The 23,027-nt window shown below is 37.0% G+C and overlaps 1 long non-coding RNA gene across 1 annotated transcript in view; it reads left to right on the forward strand.

The window, feature by feature from the left end:
- Positions 1 to 5,840: 5,840 nt before the first annotated feature.
- The window catches only part of LOC113105844 (uncharacterized), a 56,407-nt gene continuing 39,220 nt past the window's right edge, over positions 5,841 to 23,027 (forward strand). Inside the window, exon 1 of the long non-coding RNA XR_003292407.1 lies at positions 5,841 to 6,067. This is a non-coding gene — a long non-coding RNA (uncharacterized LOC113105844). The remainder of the gene's footprint in view (positions 6,068 to 23,027) is intronic.

Below are 23,027 nucleotides of genomic sequence, written 5' to 3' on the forward strand. Positions count from 1 at the left end.
ATTCTGTTCCTATAGAAGCCATGCCTTCATCACCATAAAAAACATAATGGGGACTTTGAAAAGTCCTCAATCAATGCCTTCTTTGAAAGGAAAATAGCTGAAACAGCAGTAAATAAAAAATGAAAAAAAAAAAAAGATATTTATGCCTTGTATTTGAAACATGATAAAACCCCAGAAATGAGTGTTACTGTATATAATTAATGGCTGTTAACAGATAGATTCCAAGTAGGCTCAATTATAGAGTTTTTAGTCCTCCTGGAGTCACGAATCGTCTTAAAACTCATCTCTTTCCCCAGAATTTAGTTTTTCATGCCTTAAATAAAATGTCTTAAATGTGACACCCCACCTCAACTCAATCACAGCAGTCAAGTGCTCCACTTTAACTCAGATAATTCACAAGGAATTATGGCTTTCTCTACAATATCAGACATAATTGATATCATGCCTTTGGCTTGACTGTTATTAAACTAATATGTTATCAACTAAAAATGTTCCCAGGGTCCTTTAAGCATATTAAAAACACAAGATTGACATATGCTCAATGTCAAAAGCTTGATTTTCACCACAGTGAAGGCAGCTACTCTTAGGAAAGGTATTTACCTGAGCCTATGAAATTAATGCATTCAGATACACTACATAAATGCATTCTGTTCATATTATACTTTATGTTGTAAAATTGATATTGTGGTAAATACATGTCTGCAACAGTGTTTCTGCTTTTACCACTATCCAACCAGTAATGGGTTACATTCAGTACAGTCTGCCTGTAACCCCCTTCGAAATTTTGCTATCTGAGCATGTCATTTTTATTTACATTTTTGATTAAATTATATACCAAAAGAAAGATTCTGAAAGACGTCAATGACCATTTTTTACCCTGTTTTTAGGTAATTAGCAGTGGTTTGTTAGGACAAAGCTCTATGCCTGGATAAAAACTTGTATCTTCGTGTGACATAATTTTTTTAGGGGCGAGGTAATTAGGCATCTGTTTAGCAGACTGAGGACTTTTAAACCACTGTGATTTAAGGCGAGTAACAAAAGGTCATGTCTGTACGGAAGCTCAAAACGCCTCTGACCCGAGTACCTTCTCATCATACTTACGATTCCCAGATAAAAGAAAACATTGACATTCCAGCATGGATATTCAGGAACAATATCTGTAATTTAGCAAGATTTACAGCTAAATTAGCTGCAGCGCTTGGCTAGAAGAATACGAGAGGATATTTAACACACTGTTTGAGAAGCGATCTGTTTTTTGGCTGAACTATAACATTACCCCAGGTCACTGTTCCATACGGTAACCAGACATGGCCTGTTGCGGCTGCTGCGGCACTGGCCCGCGAAGAAGCAGAAGAAGAGAGAGAGAGAAAGAGTGGATTTGAATTGAGGATGATAATTGCAGAGAGGAAAAACACAAGAGCTGGAGCAGGTTATGACCACGCATCAGCCAGTTCCATTAGAGACGGGCCTTTTAACAAACTGGCCCTGTGTGTGTAAGTGAATGCACACAGCTTCAGTTCAAAAGTTATTAGCTGTCATTCTCACAGACAAATTAGAATGGAAAAATCGACCATCTCTGCAAGTGGTTGACCGCCTCTCTCTGTCTGCGCAAGACTTGAACTTTAAGATTTTTTTTTTTCTATTTTTTCCCCCTTAATCCTTTCTCTTTTTTTACCTTTTCATATTTCATTCTTTCAGTGTTTATTTATATTTTTCACTTGTCATCTTCAGTAATCATGATGCAGACACACTGTACAAAAAGTTGACCTATAGCTTAACAAATGAGACAACTTTTTACAGTCAGTTTGTTAAGATAACAAATTACACTTTTGTTCATCTGATGAACTTCTTGTCAAGGCATTTAAAGATTGTTCAATATTAAGCAATGCTTAAAATATTAAATTAAATTTTCATAGATATTGCCATTGTAACACTAAAGTCAATGACATAAAACTGAAGGCAAACATCCTGACAGGCAAACAGAGTTACAATGAGATGATCATACATGATGAGATCTACTCATTTTAATTTAATAAAAACATGAACTCTAAATCATGTGATAGCTAATAAACAGTGACAACAACAGAAGCCACATAATATTACCATGTAATTATTTCAAGCTGCATTGCATGCTGAGAACTTGCAAAAGATTTAATATAAAATAGTTTGCTCAGAGTACTCAATTTAAAAAGTTGGGACAAATTTTGGGCAGGTTTGGAACAAAAACTTGAGTATGACATCAATCAATCAAACTTTTGTTAGCAACATTTTATACAAGTTCAAATAAACTCTTCTAGCCCTACTAAAAATAGTTTTTTTTAACAGTTTAATATTTGACAGCAGTAGGCCGTGTTTTGGGTGTTTAAAGGGGGCAGGGGCATACAATTTATAAATATACAAATATATAAATTAAACATTTTAAATGATATCACAAAAAGGTCTGTAAAAGTAAGGCCCACTGTACCATGCTAAAATGTATTTTAACCAGTGTTTTACTCCAGTGTTTTGGAGCTTCCTTGAAGGAATCCAGCTCCTACCAACACAATAGTAAAACAAAAAAGTTTTTATTTTTACACATACATGTATATGGTAATTTCTCTCTGACATTCTTCTCAGTTAGATGATATACAAGCACAATAACAATGATGACATTATGTGATAAATGATATGGTGGTTGACCCTCATCTGACATTTATTGCTGTCCCTATGCTGACATGCAGAGATTGACGTCTTTATTTATGACTAATCCGCAATCCTTAACGGATCTCATGCCAAGATTTTGTAGGTCTTCAGTGGCTTCCATTTATTTCAGTCTATTGTCCTCATGTTTACAGGTTGAAACCACACCCATAATGTATAAAGTAAAATCAGTCGTTAAAACTCTTCAGCCCACCACAGGTCCATCATTCTGCTATAAAATATTTGATAAATTACAGTCTCCCATCAGGTTTGAACCACAAAGGCTATCCCTGTAAGGATGATTTATGGCTTTTCCCTTTCTCTCACGTTCTCCGTTCTCTCTCCACCAATGACAGAAACACTCTCTTGGATGGTCACTCTTCTAGACCACACTGTTGTATGGATTCAAACTCCTCCTGAGGGCCTCGTAAAAGCCCTCTCCCAGTCAGATGTGGCTTTGTTTGATTTCTTGCTTCTTTAAATGTTCCGAGACGTTGTGCATCCCAGTGGTTGAACCCATTTGGTCTGGTGATTTGGACTTTGTCCCCATCCTTTACATGGCTAAATGTGCCCTCCCTTTCAACTCCTTCTACGATCGGAAAAATACATAAATGAAACACATAAGAAGGACATCTCTGCAGGCTTTAGTTCTCCAGGTAAGGCATTGGTTCAAGTGTGTGTTCTAAATAAAACAATTAAAATAAAGTATCTCTCTGAAAAGTAGGAGTTTGTACAATCTATTTAAATCAATGTGATGTTCTATAAGCTAAATGCATGTCTTTACAGGCAAGGAAAATGTTTGGAGCTCTGATGACGTGATTATGGCTGTCGAAGAGAAAATATTTTTACAAAGGGTTATAAGTGAAGTGTTACATTGGTTGCTGGTTTAAACATGTCCACATTCTTGAATGTCATGTTGGTTAAACTCAGCCTTAATGATTTTTGTCAGTGGCCTTTTTATAAAATTGATTTGCATCTGCTGTCATTATCTTTTCATGAAAAGTGTGCATTGCAGCATTCACAATAGATAGTTCTAGTGCTCTGGACAGGATTCCATTTACAACATGATTTTAAGGCATTGCAACCAATCACAGCGATACCCTGATTCTGTTGGAATACAATGGCCAATCAGAGGCATTTAAAAAGGTCTATAAGCCAATCTGTAAATACAGCACTTTCTATTGATGTGTAAATCTCTGATCCACAGATTCACGCTGTCTTTTGGTAGGCTATTTAACTTGGGTTTGCTGAGATACGTGAAAATTAATGATTAAGAAACAGGGTCCCCTCAGAAGGAAATTTTGCCTTACAACGCGGAAGAAATGCACTCGATATAATTACAAATGCCAGCGGTTTGTTCAGTGTGAGCTCACTGACTGAGTTAGACATGTTGAATATGCTCCCATTAAAATCAACAAGACGTGGTCAAAGTGTAGGTTAAAAAAATATTTATTTGACAGTTGCGTGATTATAATTTCAGCATTCAAGAGAGGTCGGTGTTCTAACAAATAATGCTACCTATCAGATTATGCTATGCTACCAAATGTATTTTTAATAGGCTACTGTAAGGCATACATGCCAACCCTCCCGATTTTTCCGGGAGACTCCCGAATTTCAAAGCCCCTCCCGAAAATCTCCCGGGCCGACCTTTCTCCCGAATTTCTCCCGATTTCCAACCGGACAACACAATTTCTACACCATCCGTCACTTGGCGCCGTTTCAGACCGAACACTAGGGACTTAGCAACAGCCTCTGGTGGAACGGCAACGCCATTCTGGCGTTATATTGCACATGCGCGAATTTAACTGCTACTTTGTGACGTTCTACTTTAACGGTCTACTACGGGAGAACAGCTGATTTGCCGGAGTCGCTTCAACGTGAGAGATTAGGTAAATAAATGTTATGGCATATGACACTGTAATTTGCATCGGTTTATGATTGTCTGATCACAAACAATCTCATTGGGAATCCCGAGAACATCTATATTAACAAAAAAATATTTTATTTTACCATGATAGGTAAAAAAAATATATATATATTATATATATATATATATATATATATATATATATATATATATATATATATATATATATATATATAGCTATATATATATATATATATATATATATATATATATATATATATATATATATATATATATATATATATAGCTTGAATGCACTGTAAGTCGCTTTGGATAAAAGCGTATGCTAAATGCATAAATAAATAAAAAATCTACCAGAATTGGTAGGTCACATTTTCTGACACGAAATTCATTTAAGCATTCGTCTTCCTCCATGTAATCAAGGTTAAAAGGCAAGTATTGCTTACATGATAAATCTAGCTTTTTACTTATTTACATCATACAATATTAAAAACTCCTTTATGACAAAAGATTGTCATTTAATGCCAAAAGCAATCATTCTCTTGCTTTTTTAAATGACATTTTTTTGTATCTCAATAAGTGAATTAATGCCGCGTTGCGCTGTCCTGTTTACCGTTAGTGATTTTTACGTTCTTTGCTACAGCGGTGACAGCAAACTTCCGGTCGCTGTAGCCGTTCCATTCGCAGCTGTTGCTTAAAGTCCCTAATAATAAAGGTTACACCTCGCAGTCAAGCGCGGCAAATTCAGAACAGAAAAAGAAGAAGGAGAAGAGGAAGAAAGAAGAGACATGGCGAATAAAATGAAAAAATATGCCTGCAAATTCCTGACTAAATGGACTGGGTTGGGTTGGGTGTGCATAAATGGGGTTTGGTTGTTGTTGTATGTATAAACTATGTGCAGATAAATGAATTATATTCTTCTTTACGTTTGTTTGTGTGTGTGATCATATATGACACAAGAGACCCATATAACAGGGTATGTTTAGGGTGGGGTGTATAAAGCTTCACTCACCACATTAATATCACGCTGAAAGCAAAATCTGATAAGTAGAAATTTTCACTGTTTAATTATGTTAACTGTTTTGCAAAATCTGGACCTCACTGAGCTTGCGCGGGTATTTCATTCGTAACCAATCAGAAAGAAAGAACAAATCTAAAATTACCTTTTTTTTTTATTCGGTGGTTTCAGTCGTGAATGACTCTGGTTTTAAAGAATCGGTTGAGTGAATGACTCACTAAAGGGTTCTATCACTGATTCATTCATAAAACACAAACAGCCTACGTTCACTTGCCGCCGCCTACTGGTGTAGCAGTTAAACACGTTCTTTATTTCAACATCAAAGAATGCTTATTTGCAAAATGTTTAAAGACTCAAACGAGGCCCAGTTAGTTCCGCTGAACTTTGAGAAGAGTGTAACATGAAAATCCACAACAGAAAGGAAGGATATTGTTTTAAGGAGGACCGTATGTTCGAACATGGAATCTTCAATGTTTTTAGAGGTAGGTTATGCGGCTTATTGGTTTATTTCACACTGCGTGGGCTGTACGACTCCAGTTTTAGCCAATTTAATTAGTTTGGGGTGATTTAAGTGTTTATCAGAAACATTCTGTTGATGTGAGTGCGGTAAGGGTTGGCTTGTTTTGGATTACATTTTTATTAAAATGTGTTGGCCCACAACTGGGCAAAATATGCGCCATTTGGCGCACTGGGCCTATGTGTGTGATGGATGTTATAGATATCGGAGACGGATGTGTGTGTGCTAATAATCATAAATCATACCAAATATGGTCTAATGATATAAACATGTCCTGCAAGACATTATAATTTCTTGTTTCTGTATTTTACATATTGTGCCAGTTTTACGTCCCTCAGTGACGGCTTCTCAGTCTATAGCCTACCTGTATTATTACTTGAGGAGATATATATTAGCATTTGGGAATATTTCTGAATCTATTTTCCCCTGAAGTTCAAGGAAAGTTACGCTGCTGGAGTTTCTCTCTGTGTTGAGAGGTTTGCAGGCTTCCATGTGGATCCATATGCCTCTTTTCTGTTCCACCTGTCATCACTCTAGCTGCACATGCAGCTCTCGAACCCACATCTCTTATTCATGTTCATACTACAGTAAAGCATGGTATTCGATTTCCACTATACTATCCAAGATACCTGAGACACAGGCGCCTGTTCTCGATTGAATACAGCAGATTTAGAAAGAGAACTTTGTATGAATGTCTTTCCATTTCTTGTTTTCTCTTTATTTTTACCTCTCAGACATCTTCAGTCTTCTAGTTTTACCATACTCAAGGTATGCCATATGCTATGGATTAGGCGGTAATCAAGAGGGCAATTTTAGGTTACTAGCACTCACCCTTGTGTTGTGTATGTTTACATGTATCATGGTAATTTTACAGTACAATGGAGTACTGTCCACATATATGACTACAGTATTCATTGAATAGCATGGTATGTATAAAATACCATGGTAACACCATTTTAAACAATCACTTTACCACAGTGCTATAATACTAGAACAGTAGTGCAGGAACAGGGCTAGTTAACATAGGCTTTATATATTTTGTAGATTGGTAACCACAAGAACTCTCACTTTTATATCTAATAACTCAACATTATAATATGTATTTGATACTATTCTTTAATTTTTAGGAAGTTTTTTGTATTATCTAATACATTGCCAAATGTCAAAAACATCCACCTTATATTTCAACACAGAAGTAAGCCATTTACATATGGTCACACCTGCTCTTATAAGGCAAAAATAAGCTGGATAAAAATAATAATAATTATTATTATTGCCATTGTTGTTGTTCACATGGGCCAAATGCTCATGTGCATCAGTATAATGTATGAATATTTTTTCCTCTCTTTTAAAGTTAAGACTGTTTATTTTGCTATTGTAACTTATATGCATGATTATATGGTTCGTTTTATTTTATTCATTGCATTTATATTGTTTATTCATTATTTTTTCACAACCCTATCAGAATAGACCTGTGACTCATTTTTGGGTCATGACCCAGCAGTTCAGAAGTTCTGCTTAAAAATGATCACCTCCATTTGAGGACTTTCCAGGCATCCTCACGTAGGTCAGACAGGAAGAGTGGCCAACTTGAGGGGCTTGATCTGGTTTACTCTTTATTGGTACATGGGCTCTGTATCTCACGCCTTTACCCAGGAGGGGCTGGAGGTGAGGAATGTGACACTAGCAGTTATTAATTTACTCACTTAAGATCCATTATATTTATGGAGCTGTTTAGCTTTAATAATAAGCACTGATGTTACCTGAGCTCCTAAATGTATTTATTTAGCAGACAGCTCCTAAATGTATTTATTTAGCAGACAGCTCCTAAATGAATTTATTTAGCAGACACTTCCTCAAACTAGTGACTAAATACTGTTAAGTAATGTGTTCATATTGGTTGTTTACAGTACATATCTAGGCTAATGCATAAATAAAATTAATCTTTGCATACTACAATAGTTGCAGTCCATCTGGATGTTAACTTCTTGACACCCTCAAAGTTCCCACAAACAGTCAGGAACAAATCGTACCTTCATTAGTGGCTGGAGCCTGTCAGCACTTTTTTTTTTTACTGTTGTTTTACCATTCTTCCTTTTTATTCACCTCTTGTTAATATGGTTAGTAAAATGCATCTGATAAAATATTACGCCAGTAGGCAGTATTTAGTGGAGCTATATAATTTCAGGGTTTGAGTTCAGTTCATAGGACTGTTGGGCGGCGTGAAGCACGGCAGCTTTTACGACCTAAAATCTCATCCTCACACCTGGATGTCCAACCAAAGGACAGATTTGCAGATTCTGAGAGACATGTTGGCGTGGGGTAGAGCTGGGTGCCCTGCAGAGATGGACCGCTGACCCTGCCGTGAACCGTGATCTGGGTTTGATTAAAAGGGTCCTTTAAATCTTGCTCGCTAACAATGTGCTCAAGGCATGTTCTGCAGTAAAAAAACATTTTTTGTAGGCACTCCCCGTTGAGTTCAAAACAACAACCAGAAGGCCAAGGGAGCCGAGAAGAAAGAAGAGAGATGTAAAAACGCAAAAGGCATTTTGCCAGTAAATGGATTCAGTGCATGGTGGCATCGAAGAAGGGGGTACTGGGGAATTTAAAAAAAGCTGTTGAGGGTTGAGAGTGAGATTAGATAGAGTCCAGGTTGAATCAAAGAATATTTATCCCATTATTTAAAAGATTGCAGAGAAGAATGAAGTATGGCCTTTTCTCCATTACTCTGACACAATCTTCTAAAGGAGTCATGAACCATGGATGTCATAAGTCAAGTCATCTTAACAGTAAATATTTTAATTACACAACTTTATGGACAATTTGATTCTGATTGGTCATTCACAGAATTCAGATTTTGAATATTTGATGATGTATTTAAAAAATGGGACTAAACTATTTAATAGAACAGCAACTGATTTCATTTACATCCACTATTATATATTTCTGGACTGCATGTATTGAATGAAACAGTGTTTTGGAGCTGAACACAGTAGCAAACCTGCTTGTTCTTAGTAGATTTGTAGACATGCACGTTTTAACAAAGGATAATACTTTTATTTGTGTACAACTTAATGATTTGTGAAAAATCTATGAAATGTTGAATGATTCAGTGACTTGCTCGAAGGTGATTTAACGGCTCGCTCAATGAAACGTATATTTTAGGTGAACTGGTTCAAAAGAGTCATTCTCTCATTAGCTGAATAGACTTGTTTTCTGTAAAATTTCAATCTTACCTTTAATTAAATAGATTTAAAGCCAAAAAAAATTGCCATTTGCATTAGGATAATTATCCGATTGCTTGTCCATCTTATTTTAAATCAAGTAAACTTGAATGTTCTTTTAATAAGCATTAGCATTGCTTTGTTCGACCCTCTTCTTCCGTTTTTTTCTCTCTCTTTTTAATACATTTTCCTCAATGTCCACAAATTACTTCAAGATGACCCAATACAGACTAAAGAACCTAATTAGGCCTGTGGCTTCATTTACCAGAATCACATTAGCTAGAGAAGACTTGAAACAGCAAACATGCTGTTTCATCATTACCACAACAACATATCCTACGAGTTGAGAATCGATTTGAGCGGCTGAGCTCAATCAGCCTTCAGAGGAGCTTTGAGAGGAGACCAAGCCAGACTAAGAATGGAGATGAGCTGGCGTTGAGAGAAAGGAGACTCCAGATTTCGCAATGGTTACAACATCTGCAGTCAATGAAGCATTAAACCTGAACTTTCCAGAACCCTGCAGGAAGGGAGGACACAGAAAGTGAGAGAGAGGGAGAAAGGCTCCAGCAAGGAACCTTCATCCCCTGAAGTTATAAAACTGTTTTACATTTGGGTCGTGGTGCTGTCCAGTGTCTGCCCTCATCACACCCTCCTTTCATATCCTTGATGTCATACTGAAAAAACATTGATCTTACTGTAAAAATGTGAATAACATTTTTAATTTTAAAATGAACATAAAATATTTAATTTTATACATATTTTAATTATCTATATTTCTTTATAGTATATTATTAACCACCAGGCAGTAAAATAAAATAAAAGTTTAAAATAACTGGTTCAAAACATAAATATTCTCACCTTTATTTTCAAATGCAGGAAAATTCTGCACACACTAACACCTAATAATATAAAACGTTTTAGACTTACCGTCAAATGTAATAAATATTTGGAAATTTTGTTATTTGGATCTAATTCTCTAACAATGTACATTTCTTTAAGTTGTAAACTAAGGTTTTTGCAGTATGTTTTGCAAGAAAATACTGTTGTAGTCTTTCTACTTAAAAAAATTATGTTTATTTCAATGTGTTTCTTTCCTTTTATTGTAATTATTTGTGAAATTTACTATTGGTTTCTGAGTGAACATTTTTTATTTTCAAAGTAAATCATACACCATTTTTTTTCTATATATCTTTTTTCTAAATACCATTTTGTTAATTGAGCCAAGGTTCCTTTTACTGGAATTTCTCAACCGTCTCTCACCTTTGTTGAAGCACTAATTGTACATCTAGATGAGTTCTGGTAGACCGCTTCTGTTGATTTTTCCATCAGACTCCCCAGGCTATTTCTGAACCCGTCCTCTTTTTGAATCTGCCTTTTAAACTCATTTCCTTCCTCTCTGATCTCTGATTTGTTCTGTGGAGTGGTCGCTGAGAAGAACCAGGACCGCAAGTCTGACGTTCTCTTCAAGTCAACTGTGACGCTGCAATCCGTCATCAAGAGGCCAGAGTGTGTTTTGAAGAGGAATCCTTTAGGAAGAGCTGTATATTAAGTGAATCGAATGTCAGAAAGCTGCATTTGGAGGAGATTTTCCAGCGTTTGTGGACATCAACTGTCTATTGTTGAAACATGCAGTCTGTGGCCTTAGCTAAAGGGTTGGCTTCCGCAGCACTGGTGGCTGCAGCTCCATTGCTCTCCCCATTTCCATCTCCCTCAATCCTGAAACAGGAGGAGGAAAGTAAATAAGTCAGGGCTCTCAAGGATTAGGTCATCAGTGCTTTGACCTGCTGCCAGCCATAATATTGTGTTGTGGTTTCATTACCAACCCAATCAGAGCCCCGTAATTAAAACATTCCATTTGTTTACTTCCCTCGTATTCTTCCATTCCTTGCTTCACTCGAAACAGGGATTGGAAATCCTCAGTGTCTGATTCCCCGTGTTAAATTATATTAAGATCATTAACTGATAGCTCTGCTAATTATGTGTGTTAAAGCTTGTATCAGGCTAGATAAGTCTTATCTAGATCTCTGATGTTACAAGGAAGGTTCTTTACATTTACTATGACTTCTCTCTAAGGTTTATGCACAGTAAGCTGAACATTATAATGGGCGTCAATGGTACACAGTGTTTGCCTATTAAATAAAACTGGCTAAGATCACTAATATTCCTGACAATTTACTGATGACCCATTGAAATGCTGGAATATGCTCTCACTGATTTATTCTTTTAGATATTATCTTCTATTGAGCTGTTTAATTGAACCCTGATTTTTTCTTGTTTTATTATTCACTAACATCTCTGCCTTTCTTTTAACCCTCTAAAATATGATTAAGGTAAAATATCCCTTTCATAAGACACACTGGCCCCATTTTATCTAGTATGGACTGCTTGTGCTGGTCTTATGAGGTACTTAGAGTAAGATTCAAAATAATGCGGCTTGCTTGTTGCAGGTTATGTTTTGCCTACAATTTTATTAAAGCATTTAATTCATACAGAATTCATACAAGAGACATTTTTTTTAAATACATAGGCAAAAAATTGTTTTCTACTGACCCCAAACGTTTTTGTTTTAATTAGTGTGGATTTAATTAATATTTTTGTGGAGTTACTTAAAAATCAAACTACTGTCACCATTTACTCACCCCCAGGACTTCATTTACTTATTTTTATTTTTTATTTTCAAATGTCCATACATTGAATATCAATTGGGATCCAAAACAACACTGGACACCTATTGAGTTTATATGCTGGATCCATGCTTTTGGGATGGATGCAGGCTGACAGGGTGCAAGTGGAGTAGGATTTCAGGGCTTTTACTATGTGCATGTGTACAGTTTGTGTGTGGTGTGGTAGCTCCAACTCCACCTGCTCACCTACAAAACACTCCTGGCGGCCCCTTGCATGTACCTTTCACCATCTCTGGAGTGCTGACATAAGACAAAAAAAATCCAGTGATCAAAGAGGAGTATTCGACTTGAAATAGTTTGGTTGTAATGAAACCCCTTCTGATGAGCTGTCTTGATCAGACTCAACAGGTGTCTAGAAATATGCCAAGATGGTGAGTGATGGAAAGATGATTTGCCCAGGTGTGAGGGTCACATAAAGGCAGTTGAGGAGAGGACGCGGGATTGCAAATCAGCACAGAGGTCAATCTTTTCTTATTAGCCTTCTTGCTCAGGACTTGACATGAGACATAAGAAGATTATATTTTTGTAATACTTCTTATCAGCCAGTCTGTCAATTGGAGACAATGTGATTACAGTCTCCGTGGATGTCTGTAGACCGCACACAAATCTCAGCATAGACCACAGGCAAAAAAAAACAAAAAAACTTGGGACTGGTTGTTGGAAATGATTCCACTTTTTTTTTTTTCTTTTTTTTTTTTACATTGTTCAAGGCGAAGGTCTGAGCCAAAACAACAGATTGGCTTGTTCTCCTCAGCTCATCTAGTTAACATACCATATTGATTTGAATTTCCTTCTCTTATTGGTATTTGATGAGCACAGCATGCTTCACCCAGTTGTCCCTTGGGACTTCAGCATCCCATGTGAACTCTTCTCGCTCTTACCATTAATTGAAAATGGCGTCATTGTTTTCCTTGGTCATTTTGTACTATTTCTAATGGAAGCCTTTTGTTGTGGCTCTTGGATGCAGGATCGATTATTTATATATTTATTTTCTATATATCACCCTTCCGAAAACTCTAATAATGGTGGTCTTTGAGAATCCCACAAAACCACAGTTTGTGGGAAAGATTCGCATTTTGACGTCAATGGAAATGTGTTTCCTGTCTTTACTTTGGCCAGACCAGTCAGCATAATGGTGGTTGGTGCTTAACTAGAAGACAATAAAAAAGAGAAAGCATTCTCACCACACATTCGATACATTTGATATGCACTCATATGCTAATAATATGCATACATATGCACACAAAAATGAAGAATTTTGATGTAAATTGTAGCACAAGGTGGTTGTGCGATAATTGCTGTCAGTTGCTGGCCTTTACAAGAAAAAATATTTCCTGATCTGTGTAAGGCCTTGTATCTCCAATGCATCATCAATCCTAATCATTAAACAAAGGAAATATTTCAGTACAAAACCAAACTTTGCTATTTGTGACCATAGAGGCTTTTTTTTTTTTTTGTCAGGAAATGGAAAAACAAGCAGGATATTTATGTCCTGAATTGGCCTTTTTAAGATGTAGATTGTCCAAGGGAGCATTCCAAAACAAAATCCTCACTTCTAAATATATAATAGAAATGTGGCTCTTTTATTAAAAGGGATAGTTCACCCAGAAAGGAAAATTCTACTCTATCATTAATTAATCACCCTCATGTTGTTCCAAACCAGCAAGAGATTCATCTGTATCTTCAAAAAACTGAAGATTTAAATATAATAAAGCAATACACAGAAATTTTTTTATAAAGGAAACAAATGTTTCAAACATTTAAAGTGCAAAATCATTTTTAAGAAAAATTCAACCATTCTTCTCTTCTATGTCAGTCTTTGCTGCATGCCATTCACAAGAGTACCATGACACTGACACTGACTGCTGACACAGGAGCCGTCGTTCTGACATAGAACACGGATACACTGCGGCTTGTTTGCAAGCAGAGGAATGCACATGCATGCGTCAAGGAACTGTCGTGAATGTGTTTGACACAGAAGAAAATAAATGTTTAATAAATTTGTATTCTTGTACAAAAAAAGTATTCATTTCGCTTCAATAGCTTCTTTACATACAGAGTATGTCTGACAACCTGCGATAAAAAGGCAGTGTAGCATTATTATGCTTCCCTGATAAGTTCCCTGATTGATTCAGGTTACTGTATAATAATATAATAGGTAATATACCGTATTTTCCGGACTATAAGTCACACTTTTTTTCATAGTTTGGCTGGTCCTGCGACTTATAGTTAGGTGCCACTTATGATTAATTTGACATGAGCCAAGAGAAATTAACCAAGATAAAACATTACCATCTACAGCCACGAGAGGGCGCTCTATGCTGCTCAGTGCTCCTTGTAGCCTATACTGAGCAGCATCGAGTGCCCTTTCGCGGCTGTAGATGGCAATGTTTTCTAAATGCGACCTATAGTCCAGTGCGACTTATATGTTTTTTTTTTCCTCATCATGATGTATTTTTGGACTGATGCGACTTATACTCAGGTGCGACTTATAGTCAGAAAAATATGGGTACTTGATGAATGTGAATACAAATTTTTGCCTACTGACAAAGGGCATCTCAGGAGCCACACTCCAGTGGTTTGAGTCTTACCTATCAGAAAGGTCCTTCAAAGTATCTTGGAGAGGTGAGGTGTCTAAGTCGCAACATCTAACTACTGGTGTGCCTCAGGGCTCAGTTCATGGACCACTTCTCTTCTCTCTCTACATGGGATCATTTGGTTCTGTCATTCAGAAACATGGCTTTTCACACTACTGCTATGCTGATGACACTCAACTCTAACTCTCATTCCATCCTGATGATCCGACGGTAGCTGCTCGCATCTTAGCTTGTCTTAGCTGCATTTCATGCTGGATGAAGGACAATCACCTTCAACTCAACCTTGTCAAGACAGAACTGCTTGTGGTTCCAGCAAACCCATCGTTTCATCACAATTTCACCATCAAGTTAGGCACATCAAACATAATTCCTTCAAAAACAGCCTATGATTGATGTTAAGTTATGATTGATGATCAGCTAACTTTCTCAGACCACGTTGCTAAAACTGTCCAGTCCTGCAGATTTGCTTTATTCAACATCAAGAAGATCAGGCCCTTTCTTTCGGAACATGCTGCACAACTCCTTGTTCAAGCTTTTGTTCTGTCCAGGCTGGACTATTGCAATGCCCTCTTGGCAGGTCTTCCAGGCAGTTCGATCAAACCTTTACAATTATTTCAGAATGCGTCAGCAAGATTTTTGTTGTTTTTGATTGATTCCATTGTCCTCATTTGTAAGTCAATTGGGATAAAAGCATCTGCTAAATGACTAAATGTAAATGTATAACTTACCTTACCAGCTGATGTAATCATGGTCACGATGGCTCCGAAAAACACGCCCGAAATTGTAGATAAGATTCACAAACTTAAACATAAAAAACAAAGAACTATAAAGAATAACAATAACAGACTACAGTGTAGATCTTCTGATTGGCTAAAATTCTCTTGACCTCTGAAAAGTGCCCACCGCTGCCTCTACAAATGTACATATCGAGTTTGCACCGCATTTCACATAGATTTGTGGTGCAAAAGGGAAAGTGCGTGACACTTGTCATTTGAAAGAAAAATTGGCAGCAATCTGGTTGTGTCAGGGAGGACTTTGGGGAGGATCATTTTCCCAAAAGCAAAGTTAAGTTGAACTCTATTGTTAGTGACTGAAGTATAGTTGCTTTTGGGAAGTGCATCCCAGATCAATGTATTTTCTTCTCTTCTCTGAGCAAATTTAGTCACCTGACTGAAAGTCAAACTTGTTTTGTGTTTGTTTACATTGTATTAAATTAAACATGCAGCTCAAATGAGCATATATATTTTTATTCATATTGTTAAGCTGAATATTGGTGTGACCAGCCAGCATTTTTGTGTAATAGGGGAAGTCGTGGCCTAATGGTTAGAGGGTTGGACTCCCAATCGAAGGGTTGTGAGTTCTAGTCTCAGGCCAGACGGAATTGTGGGTGGGGGTAGTGCATGAACAGCTCTCTCTCCACCTTCAATACCACGACTTAGGTGCCCTTGAGCAAGGCATCGAACCCCCAACTGCTCCCTGGGCGCCGCAGCATAAATGGCTGCCCACTGTGTGCTCACAGTGTGTGTGTGCATTTCGGATGGGTTAAATGCAGAGCACAAATTCTGAGTATGGGTCACCATACTTGGCTGAATGTCACTTCACTTTCACTTTCACTTAATATACACAATTTGAGGAATTATTTTAACTAGATGGCTTCTTCTCTGTGACCTTTTAGTTTTGACTTTTGACTTTACTCTGTGACCTTTTACTTGATTTTTACTTATTCTGGTGTGATGTCAACTGTAGACATGAGCGCTAGAAATAATGTAAAATCTTTTTCATCTGAAGACACCAGAGTTCAAGAAAGTGTGACATTTTAGAAGACGCCCCGCAGAAGAAACTCAGGAAATCCCTATAACGGTTTGCTGAATAAGCAGTCTACGAGAGGGCACATTGTACAAAATATTATGCTCGTTTTTTCAAAGCGTAAAAAATAACACATCTATCTTTGAAAAAAAGAGTTCTTAATTTTTAAAATAATGTTTAGAAACCATATATAATTAATAAAGTTGCTTAAACAATTAGAAGGAAGAAAAAACAGCACCATGCATTTATAGTATAATACAAAGGCCCAAAAATCTATTACAAAGAGTAGTACTTTCTTCATTTAAAAACATAATATACAGTTTGATGGGGAAAAACCGCCATAATGTCTTGAGATATGTTTTTTAAAAGTTGAATTTGTCTTACATTGACGTCACATTTCACGCGCCACTGATAAGTCTGCCTGATGGGTCACGTAGACCTAAAATTTGAATGCAACATTTTAGCATTCGAATGTGGATAATTATTTTTATTTTTATTTGAATATCCGAAATCCGTTGTTATGATAATTTCTTTGATTACATTCCCGTACAATTATATGGTCTGCAATAAAATAAAAAATAAAAAAAATTGGCGTAGCTTGTCGGAGAACTACGGCTGTTTGTATTAAATGCTGAACCGTCTGAAAGCAGGTGATGGAGATTTACTGCTAATCACGGAACCAGATTTACTGACGAGATGTGCATGACAATTGCATTCGATTAATCGTGCGGCCCTAAGTGAGAGGTCATCACTAATACAGCTGTAAAATTCTGTGTGTGTGTGAGTTTCCATGTGTGTTACTGTTTCCCATGAGAGAAATCTGGTGAGGGTCAGCGATAGGTTAACACCATACCCATGTCCTCATCAGCACTCCATTAACAGATCTTTGTGTGTGTGAGTCAGGGTCAGCAATAGGCCGTGTTTAAATCAGAGGTCCACTGTGGTCAAAGGCAGGTCACCAGATGATCAATTAATGAAGACACTCATAATCATAATGTTAACGTACAGAATACTCATGCTTATGAAACCTAACATGTACTTTCCATTCTACAGACATCCTTTATAGCCATTTTGACAGTGAATCCATATGGTAAATGCCACTATGGATCTATTTGGTCCCATCGGCCTCTGTAGGCTGCATGGTCTGGTTGCTCTGCTGAACTTGTGCTGAACATTTTTACTGCACTGCCACCAACCTTGCTCGGCCTGTAAATCTGACAGAAAATTTGTTTGGCCTTTGACCCACGGGTGTCCCTCAAGAGGCTCATACTGCTGGGGTCTGTTAAAACTATCACAGGGGAGGAACGCTCTCTCTCTCTGTGTGTGTATAAGGACTAATGAGAGACTGGGGCCGTTTGACTCGAGTTGTAAATCTGTAAACCCCCCTCGCTTGCTCGCATACACAAAACGCATGCACACATCGCCACCGTCCTCTGGCAGAATTTCACAGGCCTCTGTGCTCTAAAATAATGGCTTGTGTTCTCACAGTAAATACTCGCTATTGCTCTGTTGTGGTATGTTTTTGCACTTTTCACCCTGTTCTCATTAGAAAACGAGACGTGAGAGAGATGAGGGAGGGGATGAAACAGCTTGTTTGGAAAGGTGAAGAGGTCATATTTATGGAAGCCTGCAGCCGTGATTTTGGGATCGGAGTAATTGGTTAATTTTTAACAACTGCTCCAGTAAGCCTAACCAATCGTGTTGTATAATCCCGGTTAGAGCAGTTGACCTCTGATCTGTGTGCCAGGCTGCAGGGCAGCATTCTATCTTTATAGGAAGTGACTTTTTACCATCAGAGCCAATGTTTAGTGTATTTTTCATAGACCGGGCCCATAAACTTTGGTGTTATGGGAAGCAATGCAGCATTTGTAAGCTTTCACTGCATGCAATGTTAACTGCGGTCATAAATGTCTGAGAAAAATATACAGAGGGATTCTGAGCCCGTGTACAGGATGAAACTGTGTTGTGTGGGCAAAAGGTCTTTGACCTCAAGGCCGAGTGTTCCTTCCAAAAACATGCACTCTTAGACTGACTAATCCTGATGTAGATTTTACTGAAAATGACCCTCGTTTTACAGTGGTGGGAAGTTTCGTGTCTCCCACATGTCCGGGGCAGAAAGACACATGTTTAAAGATATCCCTTTCCTTTTCCTCACCACTGGTATGTGCTTTTTTTTTTGCTACTATTGATTACGTGATGTTCTTTCATCCTGTTTTTCTTTTGTCCCCTGACTGTAGTAAAGTTGATATAATTATTCAGACATTCCCAAACCCATTCCCAGGACATTTGAAATTCCCATTCACTGTAATTGAGTACATTTCAAAGAAGTAAAATCATCTCTGGGCTGAACTGAAACAGAAGAGCTGTGTGCTTTAAATACTGTAGGGCTGCAAAATGAATAATCACATTTAAAATATGTTTTTCATATACATATACATCAAATACATATTTTTCTTAAATATATACATGTATGTGTATATTTATATATAATAAATATACACAGTCCACACACATATAGTAAGCATAAATTTTTAGTTAAAATGTGATATATCGCGATTAATCGTTTTGCAGCCCTAAATTATTGTAGAAGTATTTCGATGCCACTCATCTGTCTGCAAAGGTGTGCAAAGGAAAGAATTAGTGACCGCACAAGTAACTGATGTTCTAGTGAAACGTTACACTGTCTACACCAGACGCAACAGCTAAAGTCTGTCTCTACACTGGACCCGACAAAGCGACTGTTAAAAATCATTTGAAATTTGTGTCAATATGTCATTAATAGAAAGCAGAAGCAATTTACTGTCTGGGATTTGTCGAGTCGCACCACGCTTCATCCAGTGTAGACCTCATCACTGGTTATGAGTTCTGTAGTGTAGACAGTGTTAGTTCATGTACCTGTTATTTTGATCTGTGAAGTTGCATTACATTGCTCAAAATTTACAGTAAAGAAATTACTAAAGTTCAAAATACTAAATAAATAATACATATAAAGTATAAATATTTCTAAATCAAATAAATGCTGTTCTTTTTCATTTTATATTCCTAAAAGAACATAACTAAAGAACACAAAGTATCACTGTTTCTGCATCAATAATATTATGTGATGTTACTTGAGCACCAAACCATATTAGAAAGATTTCTGAAAGATCATGTGACACTGAAGACTGGAGTAATGGTTGCTGAAAATTCAGCTTTGCCATCAAAATAAATGGTTACATATTGTATATTATATAAAATGTATAAAAATGTAAGTTTGTTATTTTAAATTGCAATAATATTCCACAATATAACTTTTGCTGTAATTTTGAACAATGGTGTAGGTACAGTAAATAGACATTAACATTATAAATATAATTTGGAGTAATAATGTCACAGTTAGCCATTGTTTCTTATTTAAATCAGCTGTTTAAGATATTTCAGGTACACTTGTAAACTGATTAAACTCGGCTTGTCTCTCTTCAGATTTGGTCATGAGAATTGAGAAAGTATTATAGCATTACAGGAAACAGCCACTGCACTTCCAGGAGCTTGCGTGCTTTAGCTTTCACCCTCCCCTAACCTTGAATCTGTCAAATGTGTATCATTTTTGACAGACAATAACACATTTCTCAGCTCATTTGAGAATGGATGTGCTTGGGTGGTCAGGGACCTCTGCGGATTACACAAACACACACACACACATACACACACACACGTTTATAGTGTGTGTCACTGCAGCCTACAGTATATTGGACTGAAGACTGACCGCAGGCTGCATGAAACCACTGACCGGGTTGAGTATCCGCCCTCGGTTCCTAACCAGTCCAAACCAGAAGCTGGGCCCAACAGCAACCGGTCCGTGCTGCTAAGTAATTCTGACAGGCGCTAACTCAACCCAGTTAGACAAGAACATACACTGATGGTCTGAAAAATCATTTATTCTATCATGTGTCTTTCTCTGTTTTCTAAAAACTTGTTATTGTCCCAATGCAACTTTGTATATAAAGTACAATTTAGATGGCCTGATCCACACAGATGTTTGTTTTGTCATTGATTGCTTACTTTAATTTCACTGCAGTGAAAGAGTCCTAGTGTCTTCATGAAAGTTTGACCTGATCATTGGAAAGTTATGGAGATCCGAACACGGGTAGAATGAGTAAGCTACAATTGTGGCAGCTTTTTGTAATTAGTTTGTTTATGGATGAAATAATATAATATGCTGTAAAGGCTATGTTAACCTGCCAAGCTGAGTCATTTGAAAAACTGTATGGTTTGTAAATAGTTCCATCTTCTGACATTTGACAGTGTGTTTGATCCTTCAGTGACTTGGTGATATGAAATGTTGGTTGTAGAGCACATGTAGAGAGTCAGAAATTTCATTACATTTCGTAATCACACATTAAACATTTTTATTTTCATCGCTGTTTCACACTGTAATATACCTATGTGTGGACACCATACATTCTCTCAATGTAACAAACGTAAGTTCAAGTGACCAATGCCTAAATAAACACTCATGACTCTGATGAGGAGTCCAGTAAACCGACCTCACACCCTTGCAAGGAAGTTTTACAGTCCTGTTAAAAATGACTAGGGGGAAGAAAGAGATGGAAGAGAGGAAAAGTGGGGTGGGGGTTGAAGAGTCAAGGCTTTCAGGGGTCTTCTGGGACTCACTTACTGCCAGTGAGTTTCTTATAGCTGCCTCAGGAGTGGAGTATTAGGGCCGTGCAGAAATGAATGGCCTTGAGAGTTACCACAGTTTTACACTACTAGGCCAGAGATGTGTCAGCGATCATGTTTGCAAAACCACTCAAAGTTGTTACATGTTGTATCATGTTACAGTTACGCAGGCAAAGTTAATATTTCAGTATGGGCAGCTGAGGTACATGCAGGCATTATTTGCAAATAATGACCTTGTGGGGGGTGAATATGAGGTTAGGTAAACGTTTAAATATAGACCTTAAAAAAATGTACAATTAATACATGTTTATTACTTTAAAACAGTTATTCCGTCATTTATAAATTACAATATAATCGTATGTTAAGATTGTAATGCATAAATTGCTACATTTTCTGTATTCTGTATTCATTATAATAATATACTACAACTAGAACACATATTGTATAGTAATTCAATATTATAGTAATTTGTTTTACTTGATGAATGTGAATTTATTTTTTAAAGTAACATTTGAAGTTATGTAAATGTATATATTATATGCATCTTTTCAAGGTATTTAGGATTGTTATACTGATTATGTATAAATATATATTTTTTTGTTGATTATGTATGTTAATGTAATTTTTTTGATTTATCTTTTTAGTTAAGTGCATGAGATTTATGTTCACATTCATTCCTGATTTTGGCCACCTAGTCTGATGGCATTATTTGCGTATTTACTCCTTCTAGAGGCAAAATTCTAAATGTAATATTTTTAGGGAACTACGCCTTAATACTGTCATAACAATTTCTAAAATATTCTCTGCATGCTTCTCTCCAGATTACAATCCTGTGTTTCCTTTTTGCTTCACCACATATTTCCCGGATCACAGCCCTCAACCGCCGTGAATGTCCATTACCCTGGTGACGGCCATTACCCTTGAGTTCATGCTGCATGGGCCGCTAAAGCCTACTGAATATGTGCTTTGGACAGTGAGGTGTGTTTGACTTCAAACCCACGTCATCTTTCTTCTGTTAGACAGAAGCCTGGCGGACATGTGTCCCGATTCAGACTGATATGAAAGAAAATATTGAGCCTGGAGCTTGACCAGTGCATTGGAGGCCTTGGAAGGGCAGAATAGTGGTTGAGACGAGTCTGCATGAGATGACAGTCTCCAAGAAAGCTGTGTCCAAAAACACAAGCTTCTGTAACAAGCTCCAAATAATTCTCCCTGGCCTCATGAGCTCAGTGTCAGACAAAATCTTTCTGTTTATAGAAGGATGATGCTTGCTTTGTGTCATCCATCCACTACTGATGATGACACAACATAACCTGTTGTTTGTTCATTTTTAATGACAGCTCCCACCTCAATAAATTCACACACGCTATCGCTATGATCGTCATTTATTCATATTTTTAATATTATAATGTGGGTGTGTTTGTGTGTGCATACAGTACTATGCGTGTGTTTGTATCAAATTCAACAGTTCTGGTCCTCTAATCTGATTGGCTGAGAGAAGTGTGATATATTAATGTGATATGGGAACTCCAACCGCTTCACCATTTGTATCACTCCACTTGTGGTATTTCTCACAGGGAGTATCTTGGCAGACACCCAAGTCCACTAGAATTTTGATTCACGGAATGTAGTTTTAAGAGTTTTTTTTAGGCAAGAATGTACTTTTTTTTACTTTAAATATGTAGATGGTTAATAAAGATAATATTTATTTGAAAATTTGCTTCAACATTTTTGGTGATGTGGTCTCCAGGGCGTCAGTGGCCATTCAGCACTCATGAATGCTCTGGCTTCACCTCGGTCAGATCTTCTGGAATTTACCACTGGCTCTGATGTCTCTGTAGTGGTTAAATTCGATATAGTTCAATTTAGCTTTGCTCTCATTAACCTGTTGTTTGTTCCAGAGCATATAGTTTAGGTTGAGTGTAACATCTAACTTCCATGCTGTATAAAGCATT

Source organism: Carassius auratus, chromosome 7 (genome assembly GCF_003368295.1).
Source record: "Carassius auratus strain Wakin chromosome 7, ASM336829v1, whole genome shotgun sequence".
NCBI lineage: Eukaryota > Metazoa > Chordata > Actinopteri > Cypriniformes > Cyprinidae > Carassius > Carassius auratus.